Source organism: Muscardinus avellanarius (assembly GCF_963383645.1).
Source record: "Muscardinus avellanarius genome assembly, chromosome: 16".
NCBI classification, from domain to species: domain Eukaryota; kingdom Metazoa; phylum Chordata; class Mammalia; order Rodentia; family Gliridae; genus Muscardinus; species Muscardinus avellanarius.
In genome coordinates, this window is record NC_137802.1 from 49,288,786 (window position 1) to 49,309,199 (window position 20,414).

Genomic DNA, 20,414 nt, shown 5'->3' on the forward strand with positions numbered 1-20,414 from the left:
GGGGCCACAGCCCGACGCAGTTCTCTATTTGCTCTTGGGGGCGGGCCCAGTGGCGGAAGTGGCGCGGTTGGGACATCTCCTTCCGCTCTGAGGTGCGGCTGGGGCCGCGGAGCCCGGCTGCAGCTAGGCAGAGAAGAGCTGGGACCATGCTGATGTGAAGCAGGTGGGTCCCGCAGAGGTCACCGGGACCGGGTAGTGGTACGAGGGCCATCTCCGGCCTGCGGATCCCGCTTCCCTGCCCGGTGTCCGCTCTTGGTTCCGTCCGACCCTTCCCATGAGCCCCGCGCTCTGGGTTCCGCCCCTCCTCTCTGCCCCATTGCTTCGCCGCTCGAGGGTTTGGGGGTCTCCGGCACAGACTTTCGGAGGCCCAGCTCACTCAAGAGGGCCCCGGGAGGGCGTCCGGGATCGCCTAACAAAGCTTCCCTGTTAACTTGAGGGGAGAGGCGAGGGGATTGTATCTGGGTGTTAAGGGGAAAGGTCCGGATCTGGGTATGGGGAGGGGTCAGGATCTGAGAATGAGAAGGAAAGAAAACGCACTTGTTCCGAGAGCTCTGCGTCGCACTGCTATCCGCTGTTTCCCTAACTTCCTTTGCAAACGGCTGTGGATAACTTCCTATGAAAGGGCTCTTTAAAGTGTCTTTCTTGAGTTTTTAGAGGTGCATAATTTGACAGTCATTTCAATTTGACACACGACCTCGCCCCTTCTCCGTATCTCCTGGTTTTTTCCTTCTATCCCTTTAACAGTAGACCAGAAGTAAACTTCACACGAGATCTTGCCCACCCCCTCGCTCTGTGCACTAATTCCGGATGGTCGCATCTCCCATAGCTTCAGCTTTACGACGACTCGATGCCCAGACCTACATCCCAGGCTCAGGCCCTCTGTGGCACTCCAGATTTGGCTGTCCAGCTGCCAGAGGGACACCTCCGCTTCAGATGGAGTTCACTGGCTCTAAATTTGAACTGATCTTTTTCTTGTAGATTCGGTTTTCTTTTACTAACCCATCTCAGCAAGCAACTCAATAATTACTTTCACTCTTTTCTGTCAATGCCGACATCTAAGAAGTGACCTAGTACAGCTAACTTCCTGAACCTCCCACTCCATTTCTTCTGTTACCACCCTCGTGGATGTGTTCCTCACCAGGATGACTGCAGCTTCCAGTCATGACTGCTTGCACCAGTCTCCAAACTCTAACTTCATTATTATTATTATTATTATTATTATTATTATTATTATTATTATTTGTAGGTCTGGGGATGGAACCCAGGGCATTTCACCTCTGAGCTACATCCCCTACCCTATTTTTTATTCTTTATTTTGAAACAGGGTCTCACTGAGTTGTGGAGGGCCTCACTAAGTAGCTGAGGATGCCCACAAACTGCGATCTTCCGGTCTCAGCCTCCCAAATGCTGGGATTACAAGCATGCACCACCACGCCCAGCAAACTATAACTTTAGAACACATTTTTTTGTGTGTGTGGTGTGCTGGGGATTGGACCCAGGGGTGTTCTACCTCTAGCTGAACCTACAGCCCTATTTTATTTATTTTTTTTATTTTGAAACAAGGTCTTACCAAATTGTGTAGGGCTTCACTCTAAGTTGTTGAGGCTGGCTGTGAACCTGCCATCCTCCTGTCTCAGCCTCTCAAACACTGGAATTACAGGTGTGTGCTACCACGCCCAGCTAAAACACAAGTCTTTCTTGTATTACTTCCTTGCTTATAAACCTTTTATGGTTTCCCATTGCCTGTGGAAAAGGGCTGAATCCCTAGCACACTTTACAGAGCTCGCTATGACCTGACTTTGTCCCAATCCCGCGTGCACCATAGGGTTCAGTGTTACGGCACTGCAGGATGTGCCTTACACCTTGCTATTCATGTTTCCTTGCCTTTGCACACACCAGCCCTCTGTCTTCTCCTCTCGTGTGCTGGGCTCCCCTCTACCTGTCTGTCCTTCAGTGTCCTGCTTAGGCAGCACCATCTCTGGATCACCTCTCCCCACCCCTCAAGGCTAAAAAACCCTCTGTCCATGATAGCACCCTGTCCATAATAGCATCAGGGCCGAGAATTATAGACTCCTGAATCAGACTGCCTGGGTTCTGATGCTGTTTTGTGAAGCAAATGCCTGATGAAGCTGATGCCTCAGATTCTCCATTTGTAAAATGGAGATAGTAGTTGCCGGGCATGGTGGCGCACTCTTGTAATCCCAGTGTTCGGGAGCCTGAGACCAGAGGATCATGACTTGAGGACAGCCTCAGGTACTTAGTGAGGTTCTCCACAACTTAGACCCTGTTTCAAAATAAAAAATAAAAAAGCCGGGCGTGGTGGCACACGCTTGTAATCCCCGAGCTTGGGAGGCGGAGACAGGAGTATCGCGCAGGTTCGAAGCCAGCCACGCCGGCTTGAGACCCTGTTTCCAAATAAAAAAGTATAAAATAGGTCTGGGAATGTAGCTTGGAGGTAGAAGGGTTTTCAGGAACCCCAGTATCACCAAAAAATAAAAAAATAAAGAATAGAAAATAGGGCAGGGGGTATAGCTCAGGGGTCAAATGCCCCTGGGTTCTATCCCCAGACCCACACACACACACACACACACACACACACACACACACACACACACACAAATGGAGATAGTAACGTGCCTCATAGAGTTGTTATGAGGACTAAGTGAAATAGCGTATGTATAGGGCTTAGAACTGCTGGGCACATGAATGCTCAATAAGTAAATGTTAGTGCTGGGCGTGGTGGCCCATGTCTGTAATCCTGGTACTCAGAAGCTGTGACAAGAGCATTGCAAGTTTGAGGCCAGTGTGCCATAACTTAGCAAGACTATGTTTCAAAATGAAAAATAAAGTGGATGTGGGGACGTAGCTCAGTGGTAGAACACTCCTGGGTTCAGTCCCCAGTGACTGACTGCCACACACATGTTATTAGGATTTACATAAGAGCAGACTAGCCTGGTGAGATATCATGTGCCTGTAATCCAGCTACTTGGGATACCGAGGCAGGAGGATCACAAGTTTGAGGCCAGCCTGGGCAACTCACCCTGTCTCAAAATAAAATGAAAAGGGCTGGGGTTTAACTCAGTGGTATAGCACTTGCCTAGCATGTTTGATGCCCTGGATTCAATCACCGGTACCATGAACAGGAGAGAGAAGGGGGGGGGAGGAAAGGCAGTGTAGTTCGACTGGTTATGGGGTTATAGTGTGTGTGTGTGTGTGTGTGTATGTGTGTGTGTGTTTGGTACCGGGGATTAAACCCAGGGACATTCTGCTTCCTAGTGAAACCCCCAGCCCTATTTATTTATTTATTTATTTATTTATTTATTTATTTTTGGTGGTACTAGGGATGGATCCCAAGAGTCATTCAAACTCTGAGCTATACCTCCAGCCCTATTATATATATACATATATGTGTGTGTGTGTGTGTGTGTGTGTGTGTGGTACTAGGGGTGGAACCTAGGGGCTTTCTACCTCCGGGCTACACTCCCAGACCTATTTTATATTTTATTTGGAAACAGGGTCTCACTAAGTTGCTGAGAGCCTCACTAAGTAGCTGAGGCTGGCTTCGAATATGTGTAATCCTCCTGTCTCAGCCTCCCAAACACGGGGATTACAAGCGTGCGCCACCACGCCCGACCCTATTATTATATTTTTATTTTGAAACAGGGTCTCTCTAAGTTGATGAGAGTCTCACTATTTGCTGAGGCTGTCCTTGAACCTGCTATCCTTCTGTTTCAGCCTCCCAAGTACTGAGATTACAGGCTTGCACCACCACACCAGGCTAGTGATGATGTTTAATCTTATAAGCAGCTTGAGGACAGTTGATGTGGCTTACATCTCATTCTAGCCTAGAGCTCTTTGTCAGTAAATAAAATGCTGGGGTGGAGGGTACTGGGGGCAGCATAATAGGTTTATCAGGTCAGTGTTCAGAGGTGAAAAAGACCTTGTGTTGACATCCTTCTGCTCAGGAAAATGAACCTGGAATTGGGGAAAGGTTACATGATAAACTTTAGAAGAGAATTGTGTGTGGAGCCCTTGGAACCCAACAGAGAGAAAGATCAGATGCAGCTTCCCTGAGGAGCTGGCATCTTGTGAGAGGCCTTAAAGCTAAAGAGGGAGCTATAGGCTGGAGCATGCTCAGATGGGAGAGCTGGGTCCTCTGTGTAGACCTCTGTGGTGCTGTAGGGTGGTAGGAAGTCCCTCTGGCTGGGGTAGGGGGTGCCACGGGGAGGCTGGGGCACAAGGCATTAGGCTTGCCTTGGGCCACTCTCTGGGCCTCTCTTCCTGCTTCTTTACCCGCCTGCGCTGCCGTCCTTGCCTCCTGCTGGCAAAAGCTGATTCTTCAAGGCCTGGGTCAGATGTCTCCTCTTTCCTATGGCTTTACTGACCGCCCTCATTCCCACTCTGAGAATCCATAGCCCTTTAGTTATTCTTCTCTTAAAACCCTGCAAGTGCTGGGATTGCAAGCGTGCACCACCACACCTGGCTCATTGGCTCAGTTTTACAGATGAGAAGGCTGAGGCTTGAGGGAGGTAAGGTCAGGGTCCCTCAGCAGGGATTTGAAGTTTCCTGACTCCAGGTCCACACCCGTCTCCCAGAAACTGCCTTAGGTCCCATTTTCCAAGGGGGTAGCTGCCACATCAGTGGGACGGAGGACAAGGACAAGGAAGCCATCCTGCCTGTTCAGGAGCATGTCCTTTTTTTTTTTTTTTTTAACTTGGGATTAACACCGGAGGCAAGGGGCAGTCTGCCTTCAAGCTACACCCCAGCCCTGTTTTATTTAGAAATAGGGTCTCACTAAGTTGCTGAGCCTGGCCTTGAACCTGTGATTCTTCTGTCTCTTCTTCTGTCTCAGCCCCCTAGCCTGGCTTGCATGTCCTTCCTCATTCCAGCTGAGGCCCTGGCTGTGGTGTGTCAGGATCCTAGTCCTGGGAGGAGCCTGCTCTCCCTCCACCCCCGCAGGGGGAGGTCTCCTTGAAAGGACTGAGAGCCCTGTTGTCCCTGTTGACCAGCTCTTTCCAGACTGACCTTGGGAACTTGCTCTCCCCTGCCCCAAGTTTAACCCAGCGGCAAGCACTAAGTGGGGTTGGGCTCCAGTAGGCCAGAGGTCCTGGAATCATGAGCTGAGGGCATCCTTGGTGTTCAGCAGTGCCTGGCCTGGGGGTGTCTGGCTGGAGGGCTGAGCAGACCTTCTGGTTAGGGTTTTTTCCTGAGCCAGGGAGGAGGAGTGGTTGGTGAAGAACCTAGCACTGTTTCCACTTGACTCTTCTCTTTCCATTTCCCCAGAAGGAAAGGAGAAGCAGGCTGGGCTTGGACTTTGCAGTTTTATTTGGCATTGCTCTCATGCCCTCCTGTCCGTAAACTTCTGTTTCTCCAAGGAACTTCCTACATCCTCTGTGGTTGGGGCAGTTCGGGGCCAGTAAGCTAGCTCTTCCCAGACTGAATCAGGGGGCTGCATTACAGGAGAACCCAAAATGTGGCAGCCCTGTTCAGCTGTCGGCGGCCAGGGCTCTTCCTTTCATCTGGCAGGACTGGTGGACCCTCAGTTGGGGCAGAGTGCTGGTCTGGACATGCCTGACCCAGGCCCTGCCTCTTGTCTTTTACCTGTGGAGGCAGTAGCAGAGTAACTGCCGTTAAGAACAGTCCTTGTGTATGTGAACCGCCCGCCCGCCTTCCTCCTTTCCTTTCCTTTCCTTTCTTTTTCCTTCCTTTCTTCCTCCCTCCCTCCCTTTCTTCCTATAATGGAGATTGAACCCAGGACATTCTACCCCAAGTACACCTCTACCCCTTTTTATTTTTATTTATTTATTTATTTTGCAGTACTGGGGATGGAGCCCAGGGGCATTCTACCTCTGAGCTACACCCCCAGCTCTATTTTCTTATTCTTTATTTTGAAACAGGGTCTCACTAAGTTGCAGAGTACCTCACTAAGTAGCTGAGGCTGGCTGCAAACTGTGATCTTCCTGTCTCTGCCTCCCAAGTACTGGGATTACAGTGTGTACCACCAAGCCCAGAATGTTTTTAATTAACTAATTAATTAATTTGTAGTCCTGGGGATGGAACCCAGGAGCATTCTACCTCTGAGCTATACCCCCAGCCCTGTTTTTTATTCTTTATTTTGAAACAGGGTCTCACTGAGTTGCAAAGAGCCTCACTAAGTAGAGGCTGTCTGCGAACCACGATCCTCAGGTCTCAGCCTCCCAAATGCTGGGTTTACAAGCCTGTGCCACCACGCTTGGCCCCTGTTTTTATTTTTTGAAACAGACTTTCATTAAGTTGCTGAGAGCCCCACTAAGTTGCTGAGGCTGGCATCAAACCTGTAATCCTCCTGTCTAAGCCTCCCCAAAACAGGATTACAGGCATGTACCACCATGCCCAGACCTATTGTGTGTGTGTGTGTGTGTGTGCGTGTGTGTTACTGAGGATTGAATCCAGTGGTATTCTACCTCTGAGCCACCCCCCTAGCCCTATTTTATTTTTTAGTTTGAAACAGGTTCTTACTGGGTTGCTGAGAGTCTTGCTATGTTATGAGGCTGTCCTTGAACCTGCCGTCCTTCTGTCTCAGCCTCTCAAGTACTGGGATTACAAGCGTGGCACCACACCTAGCTCAGCTCTATTTTTTAATAAGACAGTAGTCACTGTCTTATTCCCATTTTATAGATAAGGACATTGATGTTCAGAGAGCTTCAGCGATTTGGTCAAGAACACACAGCCTAATACGGAATGGGCTCGAGCTTTGGATTCCAGGTCCAGTGCTGACCCCCCAGGCCCACCCCTTCCCTGTTCCAGGGTGGACATTATGGACTCACAGACAGCTAACTTACTGGACATGGGCCATGAGGGCTGGGGGAGAGATGGCTTTGAAGCTCAGGTCTAGCTGTGGGATAAAGGAGGTGCTGACTCAGAGTCCTAAGAGGTCAGGGGAGCCCGGGTGGTGGGAGAGAGCTTTAACTAGGAGGTGACATTTGAACTAATCTCTGAAGGGTCTGGGCAGGAGGTTGAGAACACAAGGGAGATGGCTGTGGTGTGTGCTGGGAGCAGCCAGTGGTCAGGAGAGTCTGGGGGACTAATCAGGCACCATAGCAAGCAAGAGTCAGGAGCACCAGGGCCTGCTGTGGGGCGCTCCCTCCTCCTTGACATTCATCATCAAAGGACTTAACTACCTCAAGCTTCCCTTGCCTGCTGTGGAGGGCTGCGTGGGCTCGGCAGGGGCACCAGATGAGGCTAAAGTCCAGCTCCAGGAGAGGCGGTCAGGACGGTGAAGGCTGCTCCCAGGGTTGGGTGTGAGTGTCCATGCAAGGTAGATGTAAGTCGTGGTTCACATGGCCTGAACATCTGCCATGAGCCTGGTATGCTTCAGGGCACACAGCAGTGAGCCAAGCATGGGACAGACAGCAGGGCTGGGGCAGCTCAGTGTAAAGCACTCACCTAGTGTGTGTGAGTCTCTGGGTTCAATCCCCACAGACTAGTGAAGACTTACATCAGGAGAACAAGTGCTGTGAGGATTAAGCAGGGTAAGGGGTGGAGGGCGGCTAGATAGGGGGTTCGGGCAAAGTCTCCATAGACACATTTGCATAGAGGCCAGAGTGGGGTGAAGAGCAGTTTGGATGGGGTGACCAGTGTGGCTGCAGTGGAGGGCTCAAGAGAAGAGGAAGCATGGGTGCCGGGATGGGGACTTTGGCCTTCACTTTGGGAGGTTTGGGGCACTGGGGAGATGTAGTCAGGATCCCCATGGCGGCTGTGTTGGGAGTAGACTTGGGATGAGGACAAGGAAGAGGTCAGAAGGCTGTAGTTGGTGAGAGTATGGCCGGGACAGGGCAACAGGTAGTTGGTTGGCTGAATTCGGAAGGAAGAGCCCACAGGACTTGCTGATGGCTTGGTGTGTGGGGAAGCACACTGAGCTCTGCTTAGTTGTTGGCTAGTTGACTCTTGGGCTGTTTGGGGTCTGTTGACACTCTGCCCCTCTCCCTTCCCGGTCAGCAAGGGCCCCTGGTAGCGGCTCCATTTGTGTTTAGCAGGTCCTGGCCCAGCTCTGGGGAGCCCGTGTGCACCTCGGGTCAGCCCTGTCCCTTCCCGGCAAGGCACTGTGGGCAGATCTGTCAGAGCTTCATTCTCCTCCCCATGTCAGGACTGTCCTCCAGCTGCTGGTGGGGTGTGTGATGAGCAGAGGAGCCACCACGGGCTACTGCCGGCCATTTGCTACTTTTGTGCCGGCCCGACTGGCTGTACACGGGCCGGCTTGATTCCTACCCCCACCCTGCCAGATCTCCGCTGGGCCGCCCAGCTGCCAGACAGGGCCAAGGCCATCCTCCTCCACACCCAGACCTGCTTCCTACCCTGTGTGGACCCTCCATACCTTGGCAGTAACAGGAGCTGCTGGACCAAGAGCCCCCGCCCTGGTCTGTCGCCTTGTCACGGCTGTCCGCGCTCAAGGCTGCCTTCCTTTGGAGATGACAGGGCAGGAATGACGGCGGCCCTTGCACAGTGACTGTTGTGTTAGGGGTCATCCTTGTGTTAGGACCATTACCTGGAAGGCTGGGCCCTACCATTGGCCCCATCCTACAGAGTGGGAAGCTGCAGCACAGGGCGATGGCCTTCCCCTGGCTTGGCGCCCCGTTCTTGCTTGGCTTCTCTGCTCTCTCCACTTTGCACTGGTTTAGAGACCCCTGGACGCCACCTCCCCCAGCACACGCGCGCCCCTTCCCACCTGGCCTGGTGCTGACATTCCCTCGGAATGCAGAGCCACCCAGCAGCCCCCTCAGCCTCTGAGAGCCTCGAGGACCCACACTGCACAGAAGGCGGGTCCTTTCTGGAGATAGGTGACACCTGTCCTCCTCCCTGAGCCACATAGTACAGCTCTGTGGGATTAGCTCCAGCCCTCCAACAAGTGGCCCAGCTTCCAAGCAGAGTTGGGGTGGGAAAGGAGAGGGCGAGAGGACACAGGCGGCAGGGTGGACGTCCCTTGAACACTCGGCCTGTGGCGCTGGGTGCTGTGCTAGGTGCTTCTGGAGCCTCACTATCCCCCTGATGGCCAGGCAGCCTGGGGTCAAGACAGGTTTCCACAGCTTGCAGGTGTTTCCCCAGTGTATGTCTCAGACTTGCCTTGGCCAGGAAATGCTCGCCGGGAGCACGGCCCACCCGGCTGCTGGGCTGCAGACAGGTGCTGGCTCCAGGACTAGGGCTGGGGGGCTGGCCAGGACCCCATCTGGGCCCCTGCCACTAAGACCCTGGAAACTGAGCAGGATGGGTAGATGGGAGAGGGGCTCGCCATTGTGCTGCCCCCGCTCCCTCTGCATGGAGTGGGGGCGAGAGTGTCAGGGTGCCTGTGCAAGGAGCCAGGACAGCCCCACTTTCTGCTTTTACTCCAACCTGGGAATCTACCTTTGAGTGGAGCTGGAATAACCCGGCCCTCCGTAGGATGCGGGATCCAGGCTGAGGGTTAGGGAGCTTGCTCTGAGTCACACAGCCAGTGAATCGTAGACTTCAGATTTGAGCCCAGTCCCATGAGGATGGTTATTATGCACCCAAAGGGTATTCTCCAGAACCCCATTCCCTGCGTACCTGAAAGGTGTCGCTGCTCGTGCATCTCAGTCACCTGACTATGCACTCGCTGTTCTCCCTCCTGACACTTACTCGTCCCGCGGGCGTTCATGGAAGCTGAGCTGCTGAGGCGTGTGGGGAGCAGGCATGAGCAGGGAGGGAGGTAATACGCGTGGTAAAATAGACACGACACAAAATTTACCAGTTGAATCTTTTTTTGTGTGTATATGTGGTACTGGGTATAGAATCCAGTCTCACTACTTGCTGAGGCTGTCCTTGAACCTGTGATCCTTCTGTTTATTATATATATATATATATATATATATATAATATATATATATAATATATATATTATATATATAATATATATATATATATAAAGTATATATATAAATATATACTTTTTATATATATATATAAAAAAGTATATATATATATACTTTTTTGCGGTACTAGGGATGGAACCCAAGGGCATTCTACCTCCAAGCTACACCCTAGCCCTATTTTTTATTTTTATTTATTTATTATTTTGGTGGTACTGGGGGTGGAACCCAGAGGCTTTCTACCTCTGGGCTATACTCCCAGACCTTTTTTATATTTTATTTGGAAACAGGGTCTCACTAAGTTGCTGAGAGCCTAAGTAGCTGAGGCTGGCTTCAAATCCGTGTGATCCTCCTGTCTCAGTCTCCCAAGTGCAGGGATTACAAGCGTGTGCCACCACGCCCGGCTATTCTTTATTTTTGAAACAGGGTCTCACTGAGTTGCAAAGGGACTCACTAAGTAGCTGAGGCTGTCTGTGAACCACGATCCTCCAGTCTCCGCCTCCCAAGTACTGGGATTATAAGCGTGTGCCACCATGCCCAGCAACATTAAGTATATTTTTATTGCCTTTTAAAAATACAGTTGAAGCCGGGCATGGTGGTACACACTTGTAATCCCAGCATTTAGGAGGCAGAAACAGGAGGATCGTGGTTTGTGGACAGCCTCAGCTACTTAGGCCTTTTGCAATTCAGTGAGACTCTGTTTCAAAAATAAAGAATAAAAAGTAGGACTGGGTGTGTAGCTTGGAGGTAGAATGCCCCTGGGTTCTATCCCTCGTACTGCCAGGAAAAAAAAAAATACAGCAGAAGATCAGGGCATGGTGGCACACACGTGTAATCCCAGTACTTGAGAGGCTGAGACAGAAAGATCACATATTTCAGGCCAGGCTTAACAACTCAATGAGATCCTGTTTCAAAATAAAAAAATAGCCGGGCATGGTGGCGCACGCTTGTAATCCCCGCGCTTGGGAGGCGGAGACAGGAGGATCGCGCAGGTTCGAAGCCAGCCGCGCGCGCTGGCTTAGGAGACCCTGTTTCTAAATAAAAATATAAAAATAGGTCTGGGAGTGTAGCCCAGAGGTAGAAGGGCTTCGAGGAACTCCAGTACCACCAAAAAAAAAAAAAACAAAACAAAAAAAATAAATAAATAAATAAAAAGGAAGCCGGGCATGGTGGCGTACACTTGTAATCCCAGTATTTGGGAGGCTGAGACAGGAGAATTGTGGTTTTCAGACAGACTCAGCTACTTAGTGAGGCCCTTTGGAACCCAGTGAGACCCTGTTTCAAAATAAAGAATAAAAAATAGGGTTAGGGTGTAGCTCAGAGGTAGAATCCTCCTGGGTTTCATCTCCAGGACTATAAATAAATTAATTAATTAACTAATTAATTAATTAATTAATTAAAAACATTCTGGGGCCGGGCGTGGTGGCGCACGCTTGTAATCCCTGCGCTTGGGAGGCTGAGACAGGAGGATCACACTAGTTTGAAGCCAGCCTCAGCTACTTAGTGAGGCTCAGCAACTTAGTGAGACCCTGTTTCCAAATAAAATATATATATATATTAAAAAAAGGTCTGGGAGTATAGCCCGGAGGTAGAACGCCTCTGGGTTCCACCCCCAGTACCACCAAAAAAAAAAAACATCCTGGGCTTGGTGGTACACACTGTAATCCCAGTACTTGGGAGGCAGAGACAGGAAGATCACAGTTTGCAGCCAGCCTCAGCTACTTAGTGAGGTACTCTGCAACTTATTGAGACCCTGTTTCAAAATAAAGAATAAGAAAATAGAGCTGGGGGTGTATCTTGGAGGTAGAATGCCCATGGGTTCCATCCCCAGTACTGCAAAAATAAATAAATAAATAAAAATTAAAATAAAAAATAAAAAGAACTGGTGGTGTAGTTTGAAGGTATAATGCCCCTGGGTTCAATCCCTAGTACCCCCCCCAAAAAAAAAAACATACACCTGAGGGACTGGTGTGTGGCTTAGTGGTAGAGCACGTGCTTAGATGCTTGAGGCCTGGAGCTCAATTCCCAGTATAACACACACACACACATACACACACACACACACACACACACACACACACACACACACCCCTGAGGAGACCCAGGAAGGTTCTGCTTTGCCCATCACTCATGTAGGAGGGGCATCAGTCTCTGAGCCCTGGTTCCCCCCTCCCTGTGGTGCTGGGGAGGCGCCCCACCACTGAGCTGCACCCCTGTCCCCGGGCATGACTTCTCCCATTGCATCAGTCCCATTGCCCCCTAGCCCTCACCCCCACTGTTGCGTGCTTGCTGGGGGCAGCAGGAGAAGGCCTGGGCAGGAGGGTGAGCCCTGCGCCCGCCCCTCCCCTGCCTCGGAGCCACAGACTACTTAATGTTCTGCTGTGCCCAGACACCTGACTCGGCCCCCCCAGCTCCTCCGCCTCCCTCCTCCCCTCTCCCCAAGCCTTCTCAGCTCAGCTTCCACAAACACACGTGTCAGGTCTGCAGCCTCAATGCTGTTCCCCTCCTGACACCTCTGAAGGCGCTTGGGAGGGGCCGGTGACAGCAGGTGGCGGGCTTGGCAGGGGTGCTGCTCCCGAGAGGCTGTGGCAGCCCTGCTGCTGTCTCACCCTCGCAGCCCGCAGCCCTGCCTCCCCAAGAGGTGAGGCAAGGCAGTGCTCGCCTGCACCAGCTGTCCTGCCCGCAGCTGCCAGCCGCTGCCCTCTGGGCCAAGAGCGGCTAGAGAACCCGCGCTGGGGGTCGTGAGGGGCGTTTTCACTGCGTGACCAGGTGGGGCTCCACAGCCTTTTGAAGGCACATGGCATCCTGCGGCCACCCTCACCCAGAGCAGTCTAGGTTTGCTTTTTTTTTTTTTTTTTTTGGTGGTACTGGAAGCCCTTCTACCTCTGGGCTACACTCCCAGACCTTTTATTTATTTATTTATTTATTTATTTATTTATTTATTTATTTATTTATTTATGGAAACAGGGTTCGAAACTGCGCGATCCTCCTGTCTCCGCCTCCCAAGCGCGGGGATTACAAGCGTGCGCCACCACGCCCGGCTTTAGCTTTGCTTTTTTAATAAATAAATGAATTGATTAATTTAGTGAAGGGGGTTGAACCCAGGGCCTCCCACATACAGGGCATGTGCTCTAACCACTGAAATACACTCCCAGCAGTTTGCTTTTAATCTGGTTTTGTGTGTGTGTAGGGTACTGGGGATTGAACCCAGAGGCATTTTTTTCTTCTTTTGTGGTACTGAGGATGGAACTCAGGGACCTTGTATGTCTGGGATATACCCCTGATCTATTTTATATTTTGTTTGGAAATAGGGTCTCACTAAGTTTCTGAGAGCCTCACTAAGCAGCTGAGGTTGGCCTCAAACCTGGATCCTCCTATCTCAGCCTCCCAAGTGCTGGGATTACAAGCGTGGACCATCATGCCTGGCTTCCAGGGGCATTCTTGAACTATACCCTTTCATCCATTTTTTTGTGTATGTGTCTGGTACTGGGGATTGAACTGAGCCACATCCCCAGCCCAGTTTTATTTTTTATGTTGAAACAGGGTCTCACTAACTTGCCAAGGCTGGTCTCAAATCTGTGATCCTTCTCTCTCAGCCTCCTAAATACCAGGATTACAATCGTGTACCACCACATCCAGCTTCCCCTAGTCCATTTTATTTATTTTTTTATTTTATTTCATTTTTTGTGGTACTGGGGATGGAACCCAAGGGCCTTCTGCCTCTGGGCTACGCTCCCAGACCTGTTATATTTTATTTGGGAACAGGGTCTCACTAAGTTGCTGAGAGCCTCACTAAGTGGCTGAGGCTGGCTTCGAACCTGTGCAATCCAAGAGTCTCAGCCTCCCAAAGTACTGGGATTACAAGTGTATGCCACCACGCCTGGCTCCTATTTTATTTTTTTATTTTTTTGCAGGTCTGGAGATGGAACCCGGGGGCATTCGACCTCTGAGCTACATCCCCAGCCCTATTTTTTATTCTTTATTTTGAAACCGGGTCTCACTGAGTTGCAGAGGGCCTCACTAAGTAGATGAGGCTGTCTGCGAACCGCGATCCTCCTGTCTCAGCCTCCCAAATGCTGGGATTACAAGCGTGCGGCACCACGCCCAGCTTATTTTTAATTTTAATTTTAATTAATTAATTAATTTATTTTGGTGGTCCTGGGGTTCCTGGAAGCCCTTCTACCTTCGGGATACACTCCCAGACCTATTTTGTATATTTTTTAAAATTTGGAAACAGGGTCTCTTAGGCCAGCACTGCTGGCTTGAAACCTGCGTGATCCTCCTGTCTCTGCCTCCCAAGCACGGAGATCACAAGCGTGCGCCACCACGCCCGGCTTACTTTTTATTTATGAAACAGTCTCACTAAGTTTCAGACGGCCTCACTAAGGTGCTGAGGCTGGCCGCTTACCTGAGATCTTCCTGTTTCAACCTCCCAAGTACTGGGATTACAGACATGCGCCACCACATCCAAGTAATCTGTTTTATCTATTGAGGTTCCAAGTAAAGTATCCCCCCACACACGTTCCTCTTCCTAAAAAGTAAAAAAAGGAGCCGGATGTGGTGCTGCATGCTGTAACCCAGTACTAGGGAGGCTGAGACAGGAGGATTTCAGGCTCACTCTTCTTTCTTTCTTTCTTTCTTTCTTTCTTTCTTTCTTTCTGTACTGGGGGTGGAACCCAGGGGCTTTCTACCTCCAGGCTATACTCCCAGACCTATTTTATACTTTATTTGGAAACAGGGTCTCACTAACTTGCTGAGAGCCTCACTAAGTAGCTGAGGCTGCTTTGAACCTGTGAGATCCTCCTGTCTCAGCCTCCCAAGCACTAGGATTACAAGTGTGTGTCACCATGCCCAGCTAGGATTTCGGGTTCAAAGCCAGCCTTGGCAATTTAGCAAGGCTCTCAGCAATCTAGTGAGATCCTGTTCTCAAATGCAAAATAAAATTGGGCTGGGGTATAGCTTATAGTTAATATGTCTCTGGGTTCAATCCTCAATTCCAAAAAAAAAAAAAAGAATTTATAAAACTACTGACCTTTTCTTCAGGAGGGACTCTTTCAGTTACAGGGACTCTAGCTGCCCCAGACTGGGTGTGGGTCTTAACTCAGTACCCCAGCCCTGGCTATTCACATGCTCTCACGTGGGCTCGAGCTGCTTTTCCGAGACGGGTGATGTAGCGCCCCCTTCCTCTGACTCTTGGCCAGCTGCCACCCCTCCCTCCAGCCCCCAGGCTTGGCTCCCACACACCCTGGCATCCTCGGCACTCCCAGACTCCCCAACACCTCTGCTCTCAGCCCTACCCGTGTCTCTCACTTCAACGGGGACGTCTGGGCGTCACGAGTGTCAGTGCAGTTGCCACTCCAAGTGCGTCTCACACCCGAGCTGCTGCCACCCAAGTCCTGCGCCCAGGGAGGGGGGAAGACAGACAGACAGACAGACAGACAGAGGAGCAGCCCGGGAGCAGGAAAGCCATCGCATGCAGAGTGAGGCAGGGAGAGGTGCTGGCAGATGATGGGGGTGGAGAACAATTCCCAAATGGGAGAGAGGTGAGAGGGAGACCCAGGCAGACATGCTGACGGTACCTTTCGTGGGCGGTGGACACACAGCCATTCTCATACACGGCCAGTGGGAATGCAAACCGCAAAGGGCAATCCCTAAGCAAACCACACGCGCAGTGTGATCCAGCGGTACTGCTCTCAGGACTCTGCTCTGAAGAGACTCAGCAACCAAAAATATATATGTACCGGGTTATTTGTTGTCCCATTTCTGGTCCTTATGAACCTAAATGCTTGTTCATAGCAGATGGATCGAATCAATTTGATTCGCCTATAAAGTTGAGGAGTAGGGCTGGGGATGTAGCTCAGGGGTAGACTGTTTGCTTGTCATGCAGGGCTGTGCGCCAGCCCTGCAAAAAAAAGAAAAGTGTGTGTATACTGTATATACACACATAGATTTATATGTACACATATATACATATAAAATGGAATACTGAGCAACTCTATAAACGAATGAGGGAGATCTTTGTAAAACTACTAGAGAGTGATTTCCAAGATGTGCTGTTAAGCAACAACAACAAAAAACATGCAAAAGAGCATGTATAAAGTCGGGTGTGGTGGCGCACGCTTGTAATCCCAGCATTCGGGAAGCTGAGACCTGGAGGATCGTGGTTCGCGGACAGCCTCAGCTACTTAGTTTGGCCCTCTGCAACTCAGTGAGACCCGGTTTCAAAATAAAGAATAAAAAATAGGACAGGGGCTGTAGCTCGGAGGTCAAATGCCCCTGGGTTCCATCCCCAGACCCGCAAAAAAAAAAAAGGAAGGAAGAAAAGATACAAGAAATATACACAAGCCGGGCGTGGTGGCGCACGCTTGTAATCCCCGCGCTTGGGAGGCAGAGACAGGAGGATCGCGCAGGTTCGAAGCCAGCCGCGGGCGCGCTGGCTTAGGAGACCCTGTTTCCAAATAAAAATGTAAAAATAGGTCTGGGAGTGTAGTCCGGAGATAGAAGGGCTTCCAGGAACCCCAGTACCACCAAAAAAAAAAAAAAAAAAAAAAAGAAATATACACACATACTTTTTTTGGTACAGTGGATTGAACCCAGAGGTATTCTACCTCTGAACTACACTCCTAGTCCTTTTTAATTTTTTTTAAATAATACTAAGTTGCTGAGGGTTCCTAAATTATTTAGTCTGGCCTTGAACCTGCAGTCATCCTGATCCAGCCTCCTTAGTACTGGGATTATAACAGTTCACAGACACATACATTCTTTCATACAAAGGAAATACAGGAAGATAGGAAAATAAACCAGACACCAAATGATAGGTTACTGTTAATGGCTGAACTCAGGCCCCTATTGAAGTCCTGATTCCCCGTGTCCCAGGATACGACTTATCTAGAAATGGATTCACTGCAGACATTTCAGTTAAGCTGAGGTCATACTGGAGCAGGGTCGGCCCCTACCCACTATGACTGGTGCCCCTTATAAGAAAACAGGCGTGTATAGCCAGGGGTCATGGGGCACACCTGTAATCTTAGTATCTGCGAGCCTGAGACAGGTGAACTGAAGGTTCACGGACTGTCTCAGCAACTTAGCAAGGTTCTTGTCAACAAGATCCTATATCAAAATAAAATATAAGCCAGGCGTGGTGGCACACACTTGTAATCCCAGCATTCGGGAGGCTGAGACCGGAGGATCGCCATTCGCGGACAGCCTCAGCTACTTTGTGAGGCCCTCTGCAACTTAATGAGACCCTGTTTCAAAATAAAGAATAAAAAATAGGGGAGGAGGTGTAGCTTGGAGGTAGAATACCCCTGGGTTCAATCCCTAGACCTGCAAATTAATTAATTAATTATATATACATACATACATACATACATACATACATACAATAGGGCTAGGAGTGTATCTTGGAGGTAGAGTGCCCCTGAATTCAATCCCTAGTACCACCAAAAAAGAAAGAAAACAGGCATGTGAAGGCAAAGGAAAAGCACCATTTTACAGCAAAGACAAACTAGTGCTGCACAGCTGGAAGCCAAGGAACACCAGAGGTTTATCCAGAAGCCAGGGAGAGGTCAAAAGGTTCAGGGGGAGGGAGCATGGCCCTGCCTTGATTTAGGACTTTGGCACTCTGCCACTGAGCTACCCCTCAAATTTATGTCTTAAAAGAATCACACGAGGCTGGGCAAGGTGGCACGTGTCTGTATTTCCAGAAATCACGGTGACTTGAGAGGCTGAAGCAGGCAAGTTCAAGGCCAAATGGGCAATTTAGCAAGACCCTGTCTCAAAATCAAAAGTAAAAATGGCTGGGTATATAACTTAAGTGGTAGAGCGTCCCTGGGTTCAATCCTCAGAACTGCAGAAAGAAGAGAGACATGCAAGAGAGGTAAAAAGAGAAAATATAAGTGGAAAGTTACTTTGTGAAAGACAGGGGCAAGGAAGAAAGAGATGGGGATAGAAAGGGAGACAGGTCTCCCTGGACACAGTTCAAGGCCAGCCTCAGCAACGTCATGAGACTGTGTTTTAAAATTAAAGGGGCTGAAGCCGGGCGTGGTGGCGCACGCTTGTAATCCCCGCACTTGGGAGGCAGAGACAGGAGGATCGCGCAGGTTCGAAGCCAGCCGCGCGCGCTGGCTTAGGAGACCCTGTTTCCAAATAAAAATGTAAAAATAGGTCAGGGAGTGTAGCCTGGAGGTAGAAGGGCTTCCAGGAACCCCAGTACCACAAAAAAAAAAAAAAAATTAAAGGGGCTGAAGCCGGGCGTGGTGGCGCACGCTTGTAATCCCCGCGCTTGGGAGGCTGAGACAGGAGGATCGCATGGGTTCGAAGCCAGCCTCAGCTACTTAGTGAGGCTTTCAGCAACTTAGTGAGACCCTGTTTCCAAATAAAGTATAAAAAAGGTCTGGAAGTATAGCCTATAGCCGGAGGTAGAAAGCCTCTGGGTTCCACCCCCAGTACCACCAAAACAAACAAACAAACAAACAAAATTAAAGGGGCTGGGCATGCGGCTCAGAGGGAGAATGTCCCTGTGTTCAATCCCTAGTACCACTAAAACAAAACCAGCCAACCAACCAACACACCCTCTTCAGATGAAGTTGTCGTCATGGGAACCCAAAGAGGATGGGACTGGGGAGTGGGCTGGGCTGTGTCACTGCCTCTCCTATTTGTGGGGGCTTTGCATAGAGACAGAGGGCTGGGCAAGCTGACTTGCTCTCATCCTCCTGCCAGGCACAGGCTTGGGGCCTATTGGGGGCCTTGTAGATAGAGAGCACTGGAAGGTAGTAGACAGAACATAGGCGTGGCAGGGACAGCAAATCGGCAGTACCCTCCCTTCCCAAGATCAAGGACAAATGTCCAGGGCACCCACTGTACTCGCCCTAGACCTGCTCCCTTGCTAGGCTGTGAGAAGACTCCTGGTGGAAGAAGAAGCTCAGAACCCACCAGGCTGGTGCACTCACACCCCTGAGTCATCTCCTTTTGGGCTCCCCACAGAACCTTTCCTTTCCTTGCCCAGAGACAGGGCTTCCTGGAGCCCATTGGATTGTGGAACAGGGTCCCCATCCTGAGGGCTCCCGAGGGCGGGCGGGCTTTGGAGTTCCTGTTGTCTTTACGGTTCATGAGCGCTCTGTGGTTGCACTGGATGTTAAGGACAGCCTCTGGGCCTTTGTCCTCTTATCTGTAAAATAGAAGGAACCATCCTGCCTGCTGTGGGCATGAACAGGCTGTGGATATGTAGGCTCTGGGCAGCAGAACACCAGGCTAGCCTTGGGAATGGCAGGTCTTACCTTTAGTCTCTCTCTTTCTCCTCTTCCTTCTCCTCCTCCTTCTCCTCCTCCCCCCCTCCCCGCCACTGAGCTGCGCCCCAGCCCTTTTATATTTTATTTTAAGAGTCTCCCTCAGTTGCCCAGGCTGAGCTTGAACTTGCGAGCCTCCTGCCCCAGGCTCTCGAGTTGTAGGGATTACAGGTGTGGACCACGTAGTTTTTATCTCCTTAGGGTTCACCCTGCCCTTCTCTGCCGAGTGGCATGAAGCTGCGGGCCAGGAGACTCCCTGGAGTGTTCATTTATTTGACAGTTACATCGTGGAGGCCTCTTATGCGCCGTGTACTGTGCTGGCACCAGGGAGACAGCCATGCAGTGGCCATGTCAGATAACGCCCCTCCCTGCCCATGGAGTTTACAGTCTACTGGGAGGATATACCATAAAGTAAAACAGTAAAGAGATTTCAGATAGTGAGGAGTTTGCTGAAAAGATTAAAGTAGTATCATACCAGGCTGTGAATGGGGATGAGGGCTCTGCAGGGAGGGCTTTTGAGGTGCCAACTGGAAGGGATGGAAAAGAACATCCCAGATGATGGGAGAGCCAGGGCCAAGGGCAGAGGCAGCGCAGGGCTGAAGGAAGGCTGAAGGAAGGCCCGGGTGGGGGGTGGAGAGATGGGCTGTCTGGTAAAGAGCCGGCCCCAGCTGGCCTGGTCAGGAGGCACCCTGGGGATGCTCAGCCAGGCAACGGTTGAGCTCTGAGAAGCTTCCTCTGGTCACTGTGTGGAAAGGGGTTGCTGGCAGCCTGGAGACCCGTGAGGCTGTAGTCCAGGCAGAAGGTGGTGGCCTTTGGGCCCGGGGTAGGGTGGACTGGAGGAGCTAGAGAGAGGTCCAAGATGTGCGTGGTGGAGCACACAGCCGCTGCTCCCTCCCAGTTGCCATGGATTAGGGGTGGAGGGGAGGGCTGGCTTTGGGGAGGGAATGTGGTGGCTTTGTGCTGGGAAGACAAAGAACAGAGCCTGGGGCCCTTTCCTTCTGGGGGTGGTGCAGCCCGGAGGCTGTTGACAGGACCAGAGGCTGACCACCAGGCTGGGCTAGGCAGAGACAGGCTGTGCCCCCAGGCAGGCTAGGAGCAGGTAGGCGCCCAGCTGGCCCAGCTAAGACCCCCGACCTGCAGAGGCAAGCCAGAGGGACTGGGCTGTTACCTAGGAGCGCAGAGGGCAGAGGAGGAGAGCAGTTCTTCTCTGGCTCCTGGGGACATGGGCAGGCAGGGTGGGGCACCAGATGTGTTTGGGAGCAGGCTG